This window comes from Trematomus bernacchii, unplaced genomic scaffold (assembly GCF_902827165.1).
Source record: "Trematomus bernacchii unplaced genomic scaffold, fTreBer1.1, whole genome shotgun sequence".
NCBI classification, from domain to species: domain Eukaryota; kingdom Metazoa; phylum Chordata; class Actinopteri; order Perciformes; family Nototheniidae; genus Trematomus; species Trematomus bernacchii.
The window spans coordinates 549,645-567,602 of NW_022987605.1; positions in this window are offsets into that span (position 1 = coordinate 549,645).

Here is a 17,958-nt window from a genome sequence, read left to right on the forward strand (position 1 = left end):
TATGCCACTGTTATTAATACTGACACTTCACTTTGCACTAAGGTGTGTCTGCTGCTGAGCCTATTTATTGTTATTATATATATATATATATGTTTTGATATTACTGACACTTTGTTTGATATTGAAAATGTTAACTTCTATTTACATGCATACGACACACCTGGGACAGCGTGATGCTGTTATTGATATTGTCTTGAGTGTGCAATAAAAGAGAACCTACATGGCGATTAAACAGAGCCTGTATCTTACATTTTTCATTACATTTCATGTAACTAAGCCTGCTTATTATTCTGATACCATCATGTTTCATCGGTTATAAACTGGCGAAGCTTTATTTATTGTGGCTTTCAAAAAGATAATTTCATTGTATTTCAAAATGGCGTCCAACACAAGCACTATTTATTTATAGAAAGAGAAATGGTTAAGTTTGTTATTACCAGTGTTGTGAGTTCAATATTTTTAATTAATTATAGTAAGGGAACATCTTAGGAGTTAGTGTAGTGAGTTTCAGAGCAGTGTAATAATTATTTGACCTAAAACTAAATGTTTTTATGAACATGGGGATTTGCTAACTTTTGATTTCCCCCATTTTACACGACACAAATGGAGGCCACTATGGGCCACAACTAACACGTAGGTTTCTGTAGGGTTCATGGCAGACGGATGCAGTTGCTCTCAGGAGGATATATAATAAAGGTGTGTTAGCTGCTGAGCCTATTTAGTGTGCATACGACACACCTGGCACAGTTTATTCATTTCACACGTAGCGTAGCGCGTGCATGTCGTCGTCCAATCCTTTTGTCAATCCTTCTTAACCGCCTTCGCTTCCGAATCAGCATTGCTATTGCATTTGACTGGTCGACGATCTGTATTTGTGTTTGCTTAAATAACTCAGACGAAGCTCATGTCTGAGGTCGGAAGGTAAACAGACGCCTCATTTACAGCAAGTGGGCGCGGGAGGTTTTTCTTCTTCTTTTTCTCTCGGTTTTTTGGCGGATTGCAACTTTAAGGTGCATACCGCCACCTACTGTACTCGCCGTGAAGTTGTTTGCGGCCTGCCAGTAAACCCAAAGCAGAAGAAGAAGAAGTGACGTCAGCGGTTCATTTGCCTAATCCACCCCCAGGAACTCATTTTGGTGTGAACGCGATCTGCTTTAGTTCATCAGAACTAAAAGAGCTCTCATGAACTAAAGTTCTCATGAACTATTGTGGGAAAAGTACTTGGTGTGAACGCGCCTCATATCTGCAAAGTAACTAATGGTATTGAATGAATGTAGTTTAAAATGACAATATTTACCTCTGAATTTTAGTGGGGTGAAGTCACAGAAAATGGAAAAACTCAAGTAAAGTACAAGTACCTCAACATTTTACTTAGGTACAGTAGCCTACTTGACTAAAAGTACTGAGCTACTTTACACCACTGCTAGTGACGATAGGTTACACCAGTTTTGTCATGAACACATTCAGTTCTCCCCTTGGCTTTCAACACGTGTATTTCATGTAAGCACTTTAGGTTCACCAGTTTGAACCTATAAAAAGTCTCTTCTGGTAAATTCCCTGGATGTGTTTGTCTCATAAAGACCCAGAGTTCCTTCCTTTTACAGCTGAGTTTATGTGACGGCCTACAGCCCATTACAGACTATCCAAACACGCTGTCCCTGCAGAGTAAACAGGGTGTAATGGGTGGTGGGTGGGTCTTTGTCCAGCCACCTGCACTATGTCCACATGAATAACTCCTCCCTGCACTGTACACATATCTCTGTGGATTTCTGAAATGCAAGCTGCAAGCGATAACATTTAACAGCATAAACATCAGACTGAGAGGAAACAGGGTTGTGTTGCATTGTGCAAGCACATGATGTCGTCTTTAATCCCTCACTCTCCTCCCAGATCTGCTCAGGCCCTCTGAGCCACAAACAACAAACTATTCCTCATATTGCTGCTGGAGGACTGTATGAAGTGTCTCCTCCCTTGATGTGCAGGTGTGAGGGATACAGTGCGAGAAAATGTGAAATGTTTAGAATGTTCTAGAACAGGGGTCTCCAACACGTCGATCGCGAGCTACCGGTAGCTCGCAAGCCCTCAATAAGTAGCTCGCCAAGCGAATCCAAAATGTAAAAATACTAGGGCTGTCAAGTTAACGCGTTAATAACGCGTTAACGCAAAAAAAAATTAACGCCACTAATTATTTTAACGCGATTAACGCATGTGTATTTTTTGTCCTCGGCCGCCCCGTAGTTTCAGAGCGCATCGAGTTTAAAATACCATCTACAAGCTGATGCTTACAGCCCCGCACCTGCCGCCCGCTTGTGGCAGACCACACTTCCACGCTCACCGGCAGGCCCGGACTGGCCATCGGGAGGACCGGGAGGTAGTGTGTATGTGTGGCGCGACTCGCGCGAGCGAGGCACACCTTACGTGTTGTTGTTGTTGTTAGCATCTGGTGCTAGCTAGCTGCGCTAACAGATATAAGGAGCTGTTTCAATGACATTTCGCCGACAACTGCGCCGAGCACTTGACTTTATGCAGGTAGCCAGACAGTGGGACATTGTACGAAAAGTCAGCACACTCAGCACGGATAGTGCGCGCAACATGATTGCAGCGTCCAGGCAGCTCTCCACATTCTCACACACACACACACACACACACACACACACACACACACACACACACACACACACACACACACACACACACACACACACACACACACACACACTTTGTATTGTATTATTGTATGAGAGGTTCCAGGTTGAATCGAATATTTGTAATGTTCAGAGGTTGTTGTGTTTAATATTCATGAGAATATTTGTCATTGTTCAAATGATAATAAACAAACATATAAAGCATATTTGTCCACTCATATGTTGATAAGAGTATTAAAAACTTGAAAAATATCCCTCTAAGGTACATTTAGAACAGATAAAAAATGTGCGATTAATTTGCGATTAATCGCGATTAACTATGGACAATCATGCGATTAATCGCGATTAAATATTTTAATCGACTGACAGCCCTAAAAAATACACAAAAACAAAAAGGAAATGTAATTAAAAGAATCTACCCTATGCATAAACGAAACCTCAATCATAGCAAACTCTATCTACTTACTACAACTCTATATCTACCTAACACCCATCCTCCCCCCACCCCACACAATGAATATCGACCATATCACGTTCTTCCTTGATTTGCGGGACCAGCGTTGCAGTCGGGAAGAAAAGCTGTGGAGCGGCACCTCACCACTTCATAAGGAGTTTGAACGTGATTTTCGTGAACTGTCAACTGGAGGGCGGGGGGAGCCTCGCTGCGGGGAAGCTGTGGACCTCTGTCGCCTGTCAGCGCAACTTACATGATGCCATTTAACCACATTCAAATAAATAAAGGGAAATGGAGAAACTCTTCAGACTTCAACAATCTTCATGCAATTTCAACTGCTAACTGCTCCTTCTTCAACTGCTAACTGCTCCTTCATACTTTCACTCAGAAACCTCATTCCGCGTCCGTGAACACTGTGATGTAGGAGTTCACCCGTCCCAGTGGAGACCCCCTCCGGAGGTGGTCCGGAGACCCCCAAAACCGGAGGTTGCCCCCACTGAGGGGGGGGAGGAATGGTCACCAGCCGTCGTTTGTGCCTCCAAACGCAGGCTGGGGAACCACCTCTGCAGGCGGTGCATATGTAGTAACCGGCGGGACCACCATGTGAGCAGCCGCCATGAGACCCAGAGTCTGCATGACAGTTAAAGCTGTCACTGTTGCCCCCTGTCGCAGCCTGTGTACCGCCCTGAGAAGGGGCGCACGTCTGCTCTCTGACAGGGTGGCACGCAGCGCGTCTGCATCGAGCACCACACCCAAATACAACGCCTGTTGGCGAGGTATGGGGGTGCTCCTTTTTCCCAATCGATCGCAAAACCTAATTTGGTTAGGTGTGTGATCAATTGTGCTGTGCAAAACATTGTCTGTTCCCGGGACCCAGCCATGACTATGAGGTCGTCTATGTAAAAGAAAACTCTCATGCCGTGTGCGCGCAGCGGTTGAGGCGCTGTGGCCACACATTTCCTGAATGTGCGTGGGGATAGGGAGTAGCCGAACGGTAGCCTGTTGTACTCGTAGGCTATTCCCTGGAAGGCAAAACGCAGATACTTTCTGTGCTCTGGAACAATTTCCACATGAAAGTATGCGTCTTTCAGGTCGATGGTGGTGAACCAATCGCCTGGCTGCACAAGCCCTAGTAACTGTTTCACAGTTAACATGCGGAATTTCCTGCTGGAAATATGACGATTCAGGCCCCGGAGATCTAGAATAGGTCTGAATTCCCCTGTTTTCTTGAGAACCAGGAAATACATGGAATAAAGACCCTTCTCTCTGTGCTGAGGATGCACAACAGTGTTTCTGCACCAGAGCCTGAATCTCTGCTGAGAGGAAACCCATCTCCTCCTGGGAAGACAGATTTACCTCTCGCATGCCCATAAAAGGAGGTGGGATGCTGCAAACTGGAGTGAATAGCCCCGTTTCAGCGTCCTGTCCATCCACCTTGTCAGTACACAGCTGAGTTTCCATTCCCCATAACATTGTGTTAGGGGATGTGCAATCAGCTGCGGAGCCGCAGCTATGAAGCTGTGGTACTCTCTGGTGGCCCACTCCGCCGTCAAACCCTCCATAAAAGGAAGTTTGACCCATGGGGGGCTGACACAGAAAGGGCCGTTTTTCTATAATGCAGTTTCCACTCAGAGAAAAAAACGGCAGATTTTTCACTGAGGTCCCTGAACGCACCACGGCACGCTCCTGTGAGAGCACGCGCTCCGCTATAATGCTGTTTCCTCTTTGAGAGAAAGAGGCATTAATCGGAGCTTCTTCTGTCCATGAACGCACCGCGGCCCGCTCTCGGGGGGGGGGGGCCGCGCGTCGTCATAATGCTATTTTCCTCACTATTGAAAACAGCATTAACCGGAGTTTTTACAGGCGTAGTGTGTTTTACTAAGGCCCCTGAACGCACCGCCACGCGCCTCTTTACAAGTGCGGGCGTTGCTATAATCAGGGGTGCACATAACTGGTACGCAGGTCCGCATGCGCGGCAACAATCTGAAATGCGTACCGTCACTTGTGTCACAAAGCGCATTTGCGTACCGACGTAAATGTGAAGCTTTTCCAGAAGGCGGTTAGTTCACCGGACGACAGAGTCGGTCTCCGTGTGCACAGACAGGGCTGCTGTTAACGTCGGTCTGTACAGCAGCCCTGCGCTAAAACAGCTGATCACAACGTTCACACGCTCCGCGGTCACGAAGCTCTGTACACCACTGACGCCCCCCCCCCCGTTGACAATCGCGAACCACTGACGCCCCCGGCGTAAGACTGTACAGTCATCAACATGTGCAAGTGTATTATGGAAACAAAGGACACTCAGACTTGGATACAGATCAACACCATCTTTATTTTAAAAGTTTTGACAGGGATCTGGGCAATAAATAGGCAGTTAACTCTGCAAAGATGGAGCTCCCCACCCGGGTGCTCTGCTGTTGCGGAGCCTGCCTCGGTCGGGCAGCCCCCGGTCAGCGAGGCGTCCTCCTCGTCCCCCATCGGAAGAACCGGGAGACGTCACCTCGCTCCCCGAATCGCCTACGTCCACGAAGTCGAGCTCCAGATCCACCGACTCCTCCTGCGGGGTAGCCCTCGCCAGGAAGTGCTGCCCACGATGCTCTCGTGTGAGCCGCGGGATCATCTGGCAGTCTGGGCATGTCAGCGTCGGGCCCATATTACCCACCGCGTGGTCAGGCCCCAAGGACGTGAAGCAGAAGGGTAATTCGATTCAGGCATTTCGGGTAGGTCCTACACTTTACTCTCTCTTTCTCAGTCGTCTCGAAGCTCGTGGAATCACTTCCGCTGCTGAAGAGAAAAAGGATGATAGTCAGGAGGCGAGGCCTCCTTTTATACGGTGTGATGCGCGCGCATTCAGGTAGGCCTGCCCTGGGCCGACTACGTCTATAGAAGTCTCAGTGGGAGAATGCACGCGGGATAAGGTAGTACCCATAGAGTCCAGTAGAGGGCGGAGCCTGTGAGAGATATAACTGTCCCTGAGTCTGGTGGTTTTAGTCCTGATGCTGCGGTACCGCCTGCCAGACGGCAGCAGACAGAACAGTTTGTGGCTGGGGTGATGGGGGTCTTTTGTAATCCTGAGGGCTTTCTTCCTGAGCCGCTGGGAGTAAAGATCCTCCATGGATGGCAGCTCTGTCCTGGTGATGTGCTGTGCAGTTCTCACCACCCTCTGTAAAGCCTTACGATTAAGGGCGGTGCAGCTGCCGTACCAGGCCGTGATGCAGCCAGTAAGGATACTATATGGTGCACCTGTAGAAGTTGCAGAGTATCCTGGAGTCCATGTTGAACCTCCTCAGCCTGCGGAGGAAGAAGAGCCGCTGTCGAGCTTTTTTGGTGATGGTGGTGGTGTGAAGAGTCCATGTCAGGTCCTCAGTGAGGTGGACCCCAAGGAACCTGAAGCTGCTGACTCTCTCCACCGTAGTCCCATTGATGGCGATGGGGGCGTGTCCCTCTCTCTGCTGCTTCCTGGAATCCACAATCAGCTCCTTGGTTTTGCTGACGTTGAGATGGAGGTTGTTATCCTGGCACCAAGATGTCAGGTTTCCGACCTCCTCTCTGTACGCCGTCTCGTCGCCGTCGGTGATCAGGCCGATGACGGTCGTGTTGTCAGCAAACTTCACGATGGTGTTGGAGCTGTGTGTGGCCACGCAGTCGTGTGTGAACAGGGAGTAGAGGAGAGGGCTGAGCACGCAGCCTTGAGGGGCTCCGGTGTTGAGAATCAGGGTGGAGGATGTGATGTTTCCCACCCGCACTGCCTGGGGTCTGCCCGTCAGGAAGTTCAGGATCCAATCACAGAGGGCGCTGTTGAGCCCAAGGTCTCTGAGCTTGATGACCAACTTGGAGGCACAATGGTGTTGAAAGCTGAACTGTAATCAATGAACAGCATTCTCACATATGTGTTCCTCGGGTCCAGGTGTGAGAGGGCAGTGTGGATGGTGAGGGCTATGGCGTCGTCTGTGGACCTGTTTGCTCTGTAGGCAAACTACAGAGGGTCCAGAGAGTCAGGGAGGGAGGAGGTGATGAGTGTTTTGACTAACCGCTCAAAGCACTTCATGATGATGGAGGTGAGTGCTACTGGGCGGTAGTCCTTGAGGCTGGTTTGACTTTTTGGGGACAGGAACGATGGTGGAGTGTTTGAAGCATGTGGGGACTACAGACTGCAGCAGGGACCTGTTGAAGATGTCTGTGAACACCTCTGCCAGTTGAACTGCACACACCCCGAGAACACGGCCAGGGATGCCATCAGGTCCAGGAGCCTTGTGTGGGTTAACCCTTTTAAAGGATTTGCACACATCTGCCCTGTTTAAAACAAAAGGGCAGGGCTCTAGCTCCTGGTCCCTCTGTGCCTCCACAGCCTGGCTGCTCTCGAATCGAGCAAAAAAACTGTTCAGCTCATCTGGGAGAGATGCGCACGCAGACAGTCCTGCAGCACACCTCGCTGCCTCTTTGTAATCTGTCATTGTTCTTAGTCCCGCCCACATGTTCCGGGTGTTACAGCCTTTGAAGTCAGACTCCACTTTGTCTCTATATTGTCTCTTTGCACTGCTAATTGCTCTCCGGAGTTCATATCTAGATTTCCTGTACTCATCTGAATCTCCACCTCTGTGCGCGATAGTGCACAATTTTCATGATCTAGTTAGGTGCTTTTTAAGTCCTGTGGGGGGTCACACATTGGATAATATATTGATTTCAAACCATGTCAGTGGGCTGCAGAATACATTATTTTTGAAAGTGTAATGCATAAGAATCAGTTGATTGTTACTATGAATGATCTGGACATGCAGAAGAGGCTAAAATGATCACACAACATTGTCAACATTCATTTTCCATGTCTCTCTCCTTTTCATAACCTGCCCCCTCTGTTCCATCTTCTTTAGTCTCTCTGTCTTCTTCCTGTTCATTACTCTCTCTGTCCTCTACTCTTTCTCTTTGTTCAATCTCTTCCTTGTTGTTCACTTTCTGCTCCTCCTCACTTGTCGCTCCTGCCAGTGAATTAAAAGCAATTCAGCAATTTAGTTCATTTCACTTGTTTGTTTGCATTCTTTTTTTTTATTTAAATCTGTTTTGTTTGATTCTCAAAAGAGAACAAAGATGTAAGCAAATTGTGTTTTATACAATTGTATGTTATTATGACATCATAACTGCATGTATGCTGTTTTAAAAGTATGCCTATTGTCTATAGTGTAAATGAAGACTATTGTTATAGATAGATAGATAGATAGATAGATAGATAGATAGATAGATAGGTAGATAGGTAGATAGATAGATGGATAGAGAGATAGATGGATAGAGAGATAGATAGATAGATAGATGGATAGAGAGATAGATAGATAGATGGATAGAGAGATAGATAGATAGATAGATAGATGGATAGATAGATAGATGGATAGATAGATAGATGGATAGATGGATAGATAGATAGATGGATAGATAGATAGATGGATAGATAGATAGATGGATAGATAGATAGATAGATAGATAGATAGATAGATAGATAGATAGATAGATAGATAGATAGATAGATAGATGGATAGAGAGATAGATAGATAGATAGATGGATAGAGAGATAGATGGATAGATAGATAGATGGATGGATAGATGGATGGATGGATGGATGGATGGATGGATGGATGGATGGATGGATGGATGGATGGATGGATGGATGGATGGATGGATGGATGGATGGATGGATGGATGGATGATGGATGGATGGATAGATAGATAGATAGATAGATAGATAGATAGATAGATAGATGGATGGATGGATGGATGGATGGATGGATGGATGGATGGATGGATGGATGGATGGATGGATGGATGGATGGATGGATGGATGGATGGATGGATGGATGGATGGATGGATGGATGGATGGATGGATGGATAGATAGATAGATAGATAGATAGATAGATAGATAGATAGATAGATAGATAGATAGATAGATAGATAGATAGATGGATAGATAGATGGATAGATAGATGGATAGATAGATGGATAGATAGATAGATAGATAGATAGATAGATGGATAGATAGATGGATAGATAGATAGATAGATGGATGGATAGATAGATAGAGAGAGATGGATAGATGGATGGATAGATAGATGGATGGATGGATAGATAGATAGATAGATATATATATAGAGAGAGAGAGAGAGATGGATAGATAGATAGATGGATGGATAGATAGATAGATAGATGGATAGATGGGGTTATTAAGCCTACATTCTTTTGTGTGACTGTACCTGCAGTTCCTCCCTGACTTCCATCACTTTCTCTCTCTCTTTCTTTCTCTCTGCCTGTCCTGTCGCTTCCTTACCAAAGCTGAGCTTCGACTGAAGTAGTCTTTTCATTATATCTGAGTCAGCGTAAAAAGAAAACAATACAATGTTATATCTTCAAAGTTTTACTCAAATTGAAATGAAAGAAAAGCATTACAACGTTTGTTAAAAGGTAATCCTTCTGACATTGGATGAATGTAATTAACTGTAGCTCTCTAGCTAGTTTATTCACGCAATTTAAACCAAAGTATAGCCTATAGCTGCAATATAAGTTAGTGTGCATGTTGTCGGACGTCCACTGACTAACGTAGTGCGTTCACACAGGATCTGCTGGTCATATGATGTCCTGATGAACAGGAACAAAAGCAGCCCACTGGACTCAGATCTCTAGATACCTCATCACTCCTCCGCTGCTCCGATACAAGTCCGGGCTGCGGTGGTTTGTTGATACATGTCGTCTTCTTCTGTTTGCTTTAATCGAGGCTACGTAGTTATGCAGCGCCCCCATCGTCAGTAAATGGAAGTACTACAAAGAACCCTGTTTAGTGCAATTATTTCACAAGTTTTGTTATATACACATCTCGGAACAAATTACCGAGGTCCGGACCTCTGTGACCTCAATGGTGGATACGGCCCTGATTGTGTGTGTGTGTGTGTTTTGTGTGTGTGTGTGTGTGTATTGTATCCGGTCTAATAAGGTCTAAAACATTTATTTAATTCTACATGTTATTTACACAAAATAAGAAGATGCCATGGAGTTTCAGATTGGAAATGTCTTTCTATGAAACACATGTGGCCACTCTTTGGTCCAACTCAGTGTGATATGAAAGATCCATTTTTACAGCCTACACATTTGGATGTCAGCTAGCCATCATTTGTGTCATAAATGGATTTCCATGAGGTGGAGAGCAGAGGGTTTGGATATTACCAGTATATGTGCAGCTTACACTATTTGTCTATTCAACGTTTGTGCAAAGACTTCCTAATCCCCTTCGGCCCCTTCTCCCCCACCTTAGCCCCAGACCATCCCCCCCCCCCTGCAACCTGATCCTCCGCTGAAGGTTCCAGCTGGACCATCCTCAGCTGCGTTGCGTCTCCACCTCGACTTCCTGTCCGCCTGCACTCAGGCAGACTTTTGGCAGATTCATCGGACAGCTGTCATTACATCTTTATGTGTGTGTGGGAGTTTGTGCGCACTACTTTTTTAAACAAGGACCCAATGTGCAGGAATGGTTGAAAGTTAAGATGATACTCATTCAAACAAGGACTTAAGTATTAGATTACATGGCAGACAATATTTAGTTCTTGGTTAAGGGTTAAGGTTAGGTATTTAGAATCAGAATCAGAAACAGGTTTATTACCAGGTAGGTTTACACTTAAGAGGAATTTGACTAGGTGTCATGGTGCATGCATAACAATAAAACAACAATTAAAACACAGATAGAGAACTAGAACAAATATTACAAATAATAAAAAATATAGTAAAATATAAATACAACAGTATTTACATTGCAATGGAATGGAATAAAATATGGAATAAAAATAAAAATCGGCAGTAATAAGAAAATAAAACAGATATTGTTGTACATTGTGTGCATTATTAATGTAATGCATAGAGTCTATGATGTGGCTGAGGTAAAGTGTCAGTGGGGGGGCCAGGCCTTATCGATGAGGCCGGTAGCGGAGGGGAAGAAACTGTTCAGGTGGCGAGAGGTTTTGGTCCTGATGGAGCGCAGCCTCCTGCCAGAGGGGAGGGGGGTGAACAGTTTATGTCCAGGGTGGGAGGAGTCGGCCACTATCTTCCCTGCCCGCCTCAGGGTCCTGGAGGCATGCAGGTCGTGGAGGGATGGCAGAATGCAGCCGATCACCCTCTCTGCTGAGCGGATGACCTGCTGCAGCCTGCCCTTATCCTTGGCTGTGGCTGCGGCGTACCAGATGGTGATGGAGGAGGTGAGGATGGACTCCATGATGGAGGTGTAGAAGTTCACCATCATCGTCTTTGGCAGGTTGAATTTCTTCAGCTGCCTCAGGAAGAACATCCTCTGCTGGGCTTTTTTGATGAGGGAGCAGATGTTCTGCTCCCATTTGAGGTCCTGGGCGATGATGGTGCCCAGGAAGCGGAAAGACTCCACAGAGTGATGGGGGGGCTGCGTTCTGCCTGAAGTCCACAACCATCTCCACTGTCGTGAGAGCATTAAGCTCCAGGTGGTTGTCCCTGCACCAGGTCACCAGATGGTCCATCTCCCACCTGTAGGCAGACTCGTCCCCACCAGGGATGAGTCCGATGAGCTTGGTGTCGGCTGCGAACTTCAGGAGCTTGACAGACTAGTATGGAGCTAATTTCCTGCCATAACTCCACAAACAAACTAAACAAGTTTTACAAATGCCTTATGATTCACTAACAAACACAGTGTGGTTAGCAAATACAAAACACCATCTACAAACTAATGCATTTAGTTTTGCAAATAAAAAACGTATATCAAACAAACACATAACATTTTTCTAATAAATCATGTTTCAGAGACAAATTCAGCATAGGTTTTGTGTTGATTAGATAGATACACACTCCTACCACAAGGTGTCACCACATAGTTGTGATCTATGTTTAAATCCTCATGTACGGAAAAGGACCTGAACAAGACCTCTTGATTAAACAAACATGGCTAAGACTTTAGCACGGGGCACGAGTCAGTTCATTAATAGACCAACAAACAAAACATGGTACCAGGAGTAAATTATGAAGTAAAATAAAAACACATTAAGTGAGGAGTTGTGACAAGCGACATGGATTCATTAAAGCCACCGGAGACGCTAAAACTTTCGGGAAATGTCGACAGCAACTGGCGGACCGTCAAGCAGCAGTTCCAGCTTTACATCGCGGCCATGGGACTGGAAACTAAGCCAGATGCTAGAAAGGTAGCGCTACTGCTAACTATAGCAGGCCCACAGGCGATAGAAGTGTACAATACTTTTAACTGGATAAAGTGCTCGAGAAATGTGATGCCCACTGCTCTCCCAGAAAGAACGAAACATACGAGAGATATGTATTCCGTTCACGTGTGCAGCAGCATGAGCCTTTTGATAGCTTTCTGACTGACCTGAAGCTAAAAGCACAGTCATGCAACTTTGCTACGCTGAGGGACTCCATGATACGGGACCAGATCGTTTTTGGCGTGGAGGATAAAAAGGTCAGAGAAAGGCTGCTAAGGGAAACGGAGCTGACATGTGAAGCAGCTATAAAAATCTGCCATGCAAGTGAGCTGTCCCAAATGCACGTCAGGACTTTCAGCGAGATGGCGGGCGCGGCTAACATGAGTGATGGCGCAGCAGTTGGTGCGGTCTCCAGCCAAGGCAAATGGCGCGCACAGACGCGACCTACACAGCGGTCGGAAGAAGGGACATTCAGCTGTTCATACATTCAGAACTTGTCAAGAGAGTGTATTGCATCAACACAACTGTGAGTACACCAAATGACTCTATTGATTATATAGTACAGAGTTATGCAGATGTGTTTAAGGGTTTTGGTGTGTTGCCCTTCACATACAAAATCCAGCTCAAAGAAAATGCACAGCCAGTTGTGCATGCTGCAAGAAGAGTTCCAGCACCACTCAGAGATCGCTTAAAGAAAGAGCTCGACAGAATGACAATGCTCGGAGTGATAAAAAAGGTTGAGGAGCCAACAGACTGGGTTAACTCGATGGTCTGTGTAAAGAAGAAAAGTGGTGATTTAAGAGTGTGCATGGACCCAAAAGATCTTAATGAAAACATCAAGCGTGAACATTATCAGATACCCAAGCGTGAGGAAATCACAAGTGAAATGGCAGGTACCAGCTTCTTCACGAAGCTTGATGCGTCTCAAGGCTTTTGGCAGCTGAAACTGGATGCAAGCAGCACCAAATATTGCACCTTTAATACACCATTCGGCAGATATTGCTTCCTCAGACTGCCCTTTGGGATCATCTCAGCATCCGAAATATTCCACAGAGCGATGGAGCACATCATTGAGGGGCTGGATGGTGTTCGAGCATATGTTGATGACATCATTGTGTGGGGCTCTACACTACAAGAACACAATGAGAGGCTGAAAAAGGTACTGGAGCGCATACACAAGTATGGACTCAAGCTTAACAAGAGCAAATGCGAGTTTGGAGTTCAAGAAGTTGTCTTTCTCTGAGACAAGCTCTCTGCACAAGGTGACCAAGAAAAGATCAGAGCCATACAGGATATGCCAAGGCCCACAGACAAGACAGGTGTACTTCGCATTATGGGGATGGTCAACTTCATAGGTACATTTATTCCAAACCTATCTGCAAAGACATCTTGCATCCGTGAGCTCCTGCACAAAGAAAATGAGTTTAAATGGACAGTCAAACATGAGCAAGAGTGGAAAACACTCAGACACTGACAACTGCACCTGTATTGACATTCTTTGACCCAACAAAGAAGATTAAAGTTTCAACAGATGCTTCAAAGGATGGAATAGGCGCAGTGCTCCTACAAGTTGAGGGCGAGCATTGGAAACCAGTGGCCTATTGAAGGAAAAAGATATGATTCTACACTGTATTGAAGTAAACATGTATTGTTTGAACGGGTTTTGATAATCACTTAGAAAAAGAATGTTATTCTCACTTTTAAACTCACTGATCCAGAGATTCTGTGTTTCACACACCAACATTGGCTGTTATCATCTCTAAGAGCCAGATGCTGTTTCTAAGTCGTTAAAGACATCGTAAAATAGGAAAAGATCCCCTGGGAAAGGAATGTAGAGTAAGATAAGGTAAAGATAAACATTGACTTTTGACCTGGGGTGGCTTGGGATCTCACATGCTGGGCAGACCTCTGATTGAACCCGGCCAGAAGCGAATCCAGCCAATCAGGACACTTGGGGGAGGTTAGCAGTTTAAACAGCTCCTCCCCAGGGGTTCTCTAATTCGCTTGGGAGAAAAGTGGGAAGGAAGAATCGACAAATCTCCGCCCCAAAGACAGATAGAAATACTGACGTTTGTGTGTGTAAAATTGCTTTTGGGTTTGGTGAGTGGTTTGATCCCGATATCTGTATCCGTTTCGCATCACAGACCTGAAGTCCAATTTCTTTTTGGTTTGATGAGTTGGTTTGATCCCGACACATTTATCCGCTTCGCATCACAGACCTAAAAGCCCGGGGTACTCGAGTACTCTGTATAACTTGTATATGTGTTTGGTTTCCTACTAGAAGTAAACTCAGATAATTTGTTATAACTTTGATTCCGGTGTTTTCAATTCCTTTCTTAATTTAATAGAGATCCAGCCTCATCCAACGAACGGCGCGTAGCAGAGGTATTCTACTCCAACACTATGCATCCAGGTCAATGACACAGACTGAGTGCAGATATGCTCAAATAGAAAAAGAATGTCTGGGACTGGTTTATGGCTTGGAGAAGTTCCACAGCTCAGAGTTCCCGTTAGAATATTTTTTCGCCGGTCAACATGTCCGTTAAAGTTGAAATCTTCCGGACAAAAGTAGAAAAGTGCCGGTCAAAGGTCTTCTTTGTTATTTATTGAGCTTTAAAACAAATTGATATGATTCGATATTAAACAAACTAATTATAGTAGATTAACTACATTATTCAAAAGTGTACAGTAACTTACAATAACACGGGAATAATAAACGGAGCGCTCTCTCCCTCTCCTGACAGCCCGTCAGTATCATGCAGCTCGCGGATCCAGTAATGAGTGACCCGACAGTAAAACTAAACATATCTATAACTAGTTTAGGTAGTTTGAGAGGTAATTAAAATAGCTACGTGTGATATTCTAACCTGAAGTGTGTGTTTTGTTCCGCTCACCGCTGCAGGTGATCATGCAGAGTTGCGTGTCGACTCGTCAGCAGCAGAGCTGATCTCGTCTCTCCCGTCAGATTAGACTTCACTCGCGTTTATGTCCATATCGATCAGATCCAGCTAGTTCTAGCTACTGATATGACTACCTGCTTATTAAAAGACACCTAAACAATAAGCGTCGCTATGCAACCGGGTGAGGCCACAAAGTATAGCGCAGCATTATGCATTTGTTTACATGCCCACCGGAACCCCGAGGCATTACCAACAGATCAACGCACAATCAACCCATACAGGACATCTCTTTCTCCACATTAACGCCGCCTACACACGGCGGCGTGCGTTGCCGCTTGGCGAATCGTGACGTCACCCCATTCAAAGTGAATGGGCAGAAGCGTTGAAGCGTCAACGCACGCCGCCGTGTGTAGGGGCCGTAACGGAGCATCCACACAGCAGCGTTAAAAAAATCTTGGAGGTGGGCGTATCTGAAGCTTGGGGATTTTTTGCGAGCAACGCGACCAACAACCAATCACATGAATCTCCCGCCCTCGACATACAAAGCAAAAAAGCCCGAAGTAAACTGGATATAAACTCCCCAAACAGGCGAAAACCTACCACTGTCTCTGCCACCTCCCTCCATGCCTGGCTCCTCCGGTTTGTATCCCGGTAGGTAAATAGGGACTGGTCATAAAGCACCGGGTGATTCTCTACCGCTAATTTCTCCTCCATTTTTTGGAATATGAGGAAATGAACTGCGGTATGTCTCTCCCAGCTTACACGCGGTTTGATTGGCTTGCGCTTGAACTGTCAGATTTGCATAAACGGGATTTGATTGGCTGACGGTTCCACCTCAGCTTCAAAAGTTGAACATTGCTCAACTTTGAATCCTGAAAATCCTGAAAATCTCCGCTCTGCTTCCCACAATGCAGTTCGGCGAAAAGTGAGGCAAAGTGACGTCACCCCATTCAAAGTGAATGGGCAGAAGCGTTAGAAGATTTTTTTAACGCTGCTGTGTGGACGCTCCGTGCGTGTTAGACATTATAATTGACTATTCTTGTCTGTCACATACTCTTCTTGTCTGTCACATAAGTGGCGCAACTGAAGCGGTATTGCGCTAAAGGGAAATTATTTTGACCGGACATTTTGACCGGAGAGATTTAGATTTGCCGGTCTTCAGCATATTTTACCGGTCATAGTCCGGTAATTACCGGCTAACGGAAACTCTGCCACAGCTACATTTATGGCCTACCTTCATTCACAGTAGAGACCAGTGGTGTAGTGGGGATTTTTTTACTGGGGGGACGCTATTTTAATTAGGTCATCCCAAACAATGCCACACAAGTGCGCACGCGCGCAATGCACTCACAAAACGGGCAGACAAGTCCACAGAAACTACCGGTATGCTTAGTCCTACTTTAGTTACTGTACTGCAAAAAGCGGTAACGGCGCTGCGCTAATTTCCCTAAAATTCCCAAAGTTGTCCTGAAATTAACTTATTAAATAAACGAAAGGAAAAATATAGCCTACTTATGCAAACAACATTGAATCTGGACTTGAAATTATTCTGACACACACACACCTTGCGTTTTGAAGACTGATAAATCCGATAATAGCCTCTTTCTTGTGAATTATATTTAGAAAAGAAGTCAGGTAAAAAATGTTTGCCTACCATTATAGAGCTTTTTCGTTAGCGTTCTTGAGGGAAAGAGCTGCCGCAAAATCGGCGGGCGGGGAGCTGGCTCGCTGGGGGTGTGACACACCCCCAGCTCGCCGCGGGGTCACGAGCGTGATGACGAATCATAATTTTTTAAGGAAATCGTTTTTATTTTTTATTATAATTACTGTGAAATGTATTATGTTTTTGTCATTATTACAACAAATACACACTTGCAACTGATAACACTGGCAATGATTTTATATTTATTAGACTATTAAAAAAAAGATCATGCTCCAAATAAGTGGGGGTACGGCGTAACTCCGCGTCCAACGCCCACTACACCACTGGTAGAGACAGATCATCGTCCACTTGTATCCATCATTAAAAATAATTTAAGTGAAATGACACCAAGGATACAGCGTCTCATGATGAAGATGCAGAGATATGACTTTGAGCTGATCTACACACCTGGAAAGCACCTGATACTTGCTGACGCTCTCTCACGAGCACCTACAGTGGATAATGTGAGTACAACTGAAGAGGATGTGAAAAGTCATGTGAACATGGTGTCTGCTGCTCTTCCTGTATCAGACACAAAGTCCAGACAGATAGCTGAAGAAACAGCAAAAGACACAGAGCTGCAGTGTGTCATTGCAAATATGCAAAATGGATGGCCTATAGGTTCCTGTCCACTCTTCTACCACATCAGAGGTGAACTGAGTGTCGTTGATGGACTATTACTGAAACAACACAGGATTGTCATTCCATGCGCATTGAGACAGAAAGTACTACAAAGAATACATGAAGGTCATCTGGGTGTTGAAAAATGCAAAAGACGGGTGAGAGACAGTGTTTTCTGGCCTGGAATAAATAAAGACATCGAGAGACTGATTGGTACGTGTGACACATGCCAGACACACAGAAACAAACAGACTAAAGAGCCCATGATGGTGACTGATGTGCCAACAGCACCATGGGATAAAGTTGGAATGGATTTGTTTCATCTCAAAGGTAAAGACTATTTAGTGGTCATTGACTATTACTCAAACTTTCCTGAACTGGCACTACTGTCAAACTCATCATCAACATGTGTCATAACACATTCAAAATCC